Source organism: Bison bison, unplaced genomic scaffold (assembly GCF_000754665.1).
Source record: "Bison bison bison isolate TAMUID 2011002044 unplaced genomic scaffold, Bison_UMD1.0 scf7180017864530, whole genome shotgun sequence".
Taxonomy (NCBI): Eukaryota; Metazoa; Chordata; class Mammalia; order Artiodactyla; family Bovidae; genus Bison; species Bison bison.
In genome coordinates, this window is record NW_011495080.1 from 10,207,375 (window position 1) to 10,210,895 (window position 3,521).

The 3,521-nt window shown below is 37.1% G+C and overlaps 1 protein-coding gene across 2 annotated transcripts in view; it reads left to right on the forward strand.

The window, feature by feature from the left end:
* GRM8 (glutamate receptor, metabotropic 8) overlaps positions 1–3,521 on the forward strand; it is an 858,241-nt gene that overhangs the window by 449,168 nt on the left and 405,552 nt on the right. The gene's annotated exons all lie outside the window — the stretch shown is intronic.

Below are 3,521 nucleotides of genomic sequence, written 5' to 3' on the forward strand. Positions count from 1 at the left end.
GCCTGGAGAATCCCAGGGATGGGGGAGCCTGGTGGGCTGCCATCTATGGGGTCGCACAGAGTTGGACACGACTGAAGTGACTTAGCGGTCTTGCTAAAAATGTGATATTTTTTCAAATTGCAATGCTGAGAAAATATCAGAAAAACCCCAGCTGCATGGCATTCTATAAAATAACCAATTAACTCTCTTTAATTGTTTATTAATCAGTTAGGTCATGGCTAGAGTAGATAAAGGAAAATGACACCAATGAGCATTTCCTTGTTTTGGTCTTTGTGCCATAATTATGCAATATGGTTAACATTAGGGAAACCTGGGGAAGGCTATATGGAAACTTTCTGTACTAGTTCCACAATTTTTGTCTAAGTCTAAAATGAGTTCCGAAAAAGAAGACTTTTTAGTTTTGCTCTGAAGGGAAGGGGAGGGATGGGTGATAATACCTGGAAAGAATATGAGGCTAAGGAGGATTCAAAATTGGCAATAAGGTGAAAATTATCTATAATATTTTAAAAGATCTTTGTGGAAATTTTTCACTTGATGTTTCATTACTATGCCTCGGAGGAAATCCTGCTGTTTTCTTGTTGTGATTCTTCGTGTCTAGATGGTAAAAAGGAGATGTGAACAAGTTAAACATGATCACACAGCAGGAAGGGGGCAGAACTAGGATTTGAAGCTGATTTCTTAAGTCATAGCATTCCATATTCTCTTTGAAAATGGAGAGAAATTAAGTATGCTTAAATGTTACTTAGATGGGGAGACATAGGCAAGTCAAGAAAAATAAGGAATAGAGGGTGGACTCCAGAATATGGATGGAATATAGACTTGGACCTGAGAAGGGATAAAGAATATATAGAGAATACATGATAAAGAATAAGTAGAACAGTAGGAAATGAATCGGTTCCTGGCTGGATACCACTGAGAAGAATCTTCTCAGTGGTTTTTCATTTCTTTGTAAAATAGGAGGGGGAATTGGAAGTTTGAGACAGTAGAAGGATTTCAGGAAGGCCAGTGTAGAGAAAAGCAGAGAGCTGGGAAAGGCCATGCAGTGTGGGGGAGGCATGCTGAGAAGCTGCTGGTCAGACTGCACACCTGTGGTTCTACCATCTCAGCAGTGGTATAGCTTTCTCTGGCGTGTTCTGTAGTCCAGGCTGTGGGTTGCTGAATTTATCCAAGACTGAGTGTTTTGCCAGGTGGGTGCCACAAAACAATTGATCAAGGAAGAGAATGATGTTAAAAGAGAGTGAAATGGACAGACTCAAATCTGACTAATGGGAATGGGGTAGAGATAAGGTGGGGTGGATAGGAGTTAGAATCAGTATATTGTTACAATTCATATTTCTCTGATAACTAGTGCCTGGTGAATACTTTTCATATACTTATTGGCCATTTTTATTTCTCCTTTTGTATATTGTCTGTAACTGTCTTATTCTTCCAATCGGGATTTTTTTTTTTCCTTTCTAGCTACTTATTTATTTAGTCAGTTCACAGTGTTGTGTTAATTTCTGGTGTACAGCTAAGTGATTCACTTATATGAATGGATGAAGAATATATGACACATACCCCCACACACACGTATAAACACAATGGAATATAACTTGGTCATTAAAAAGAATGAAACAATGCCATTTGAAGCAATATGGATGGACTTAGAGATTATCACACTAAGTAAAGTAAGTCAGAAAAAGAAAGACAAATACCGTATGATATCACTTATATGTAGAATCTAACCTATGACCCAAATGAACTTATTTATGAAACAGACATAGAGAAAACAAATGGTTACCAAAAGACAAAGGGGGTGGAGGGAAAAATTAGGAGTTTGAGATTAGTAGATACAAACTACTGTATGTAAAACAAGGGAATTTTTTTCTTACTAATATGTATGAATGATTTGGTTTAAGGATATGATGTATTTATTCAATCAACAGATATGTTTCTCATTCTTTCAGTTTTGTGGTTTACATTTTTATTTTCTTTCTACAAGATTTTATTTGAACCTATAGATTCATGTTGTCCAAAATAGCAACCATTAGTTATAAGTGACTATTAAATTTAAAAATAATCTGAACTGTAGTTAAATAGAAAAAAATGGAATAAAATTAAGTCTTGCAGTCTCCTTAGTTAAATTTGTAGTTTCCTGTACCTATGTGGCTAATGGCTACTGAATTGGACAGTGTGACCAGGGGACATTTCTATCAATGCTGAAAATTACATTGATCAACACTGCTATAGAATTACTTTTTAATTAGAAAAGCAGTCACTGCTTTCTCAATTGATGTCTGCCTATGGAGTAATATCTAGAAAGATTTTTTCCATCCTTCAACATATTTACATATTTATTTATACTTTTGCATTGTGTGAACTAAAGTCTGACCTGTAGTCTCTTCAAACTTTTGATCACAAATCTCAATAATGTTAAATGAAATTGAAGTGACATCTTTATAATTTAATGGATACTTAAATATTCATAATTTATTTATTGGCTATCTATTGCTTTGATTTGTCTGTTGGAATCAATTTCACCTTGATGCATATTTATCAAGGAGGTAAATACAATGAAGAATAAAGCATGATTCATATTTTGCCAAGGAGGTAGTAGACATAATAAATATTTATAAAATATGATAGTAATATGAAAAATACAGTGCTGTTTCAAAGGTTTTTAAAGCAGACTATGTCTCTGGGGAGTTGTGAGGAAGAGGAGAGCGTTAAGGTGATGTGATATGTATGTGTGTGAACAGGAACAGGGGGAGTGGGAAAAAGGAGAGAAGGAGGAGTAAGGAGAAAAAATGTGATAAAGTGTGCAAAACTAAACTGTGAAATAGTTTGTGTGTGACACAAACTAGTGTCACACAAACTAATTTGTAAGCCATGCTAAGATTTGTTCACTAGGAGGATCTTCTGATTGTTCAGTCAAGGCTAAATGATTGGTTGGGTGGACACAGAATCAGTGAACTTTTTTAGATAACTAGTCTATTTATGATCCAGGTGAGAGCTAAGGAGGGCCAGAACTAAGGCATTAGCAGTGGGCTGGATTAGAGAGATTTTAGCAGGTAGAAAAAAAGGAGCTGGTAATAATTGGATATCGAGGGAAATGCTGATTGAGTGATATTCCAAGGTCTACCTCCTGTAGACTAGAGTAAAGCATGCCTCAGTTCAGTTCAGTCGCTCAGTCATGTCTGACTCTTTGCAACCCCTTGGACTGCAGCACGCCAGGCCTCCCTGTCCATCACCAACTCCTGGAGTTTACCCAAAGTCACGTCCATTGAGTTGGTGATACCATCCAACCATCTCATCCTCTGTCATCCCCTTCTCCTGCCTTCAATCTTTCCCAGCATCAGTGTCTTTTCAAATGAGTCAGCTCTTTGCATCAGGTGGCTAAAGTATTGGAGTTTCCGCTTCAACATCAGTCCTTCCAGTGAACATTCAGGACTGATTTCCTTTAGGGTGGACTGGTTGGATCTCTTTGCAGTCCAAGGGACCCTCAAGAGTCTTCTCCAACACCACAGTTGAAAAGCATCAAT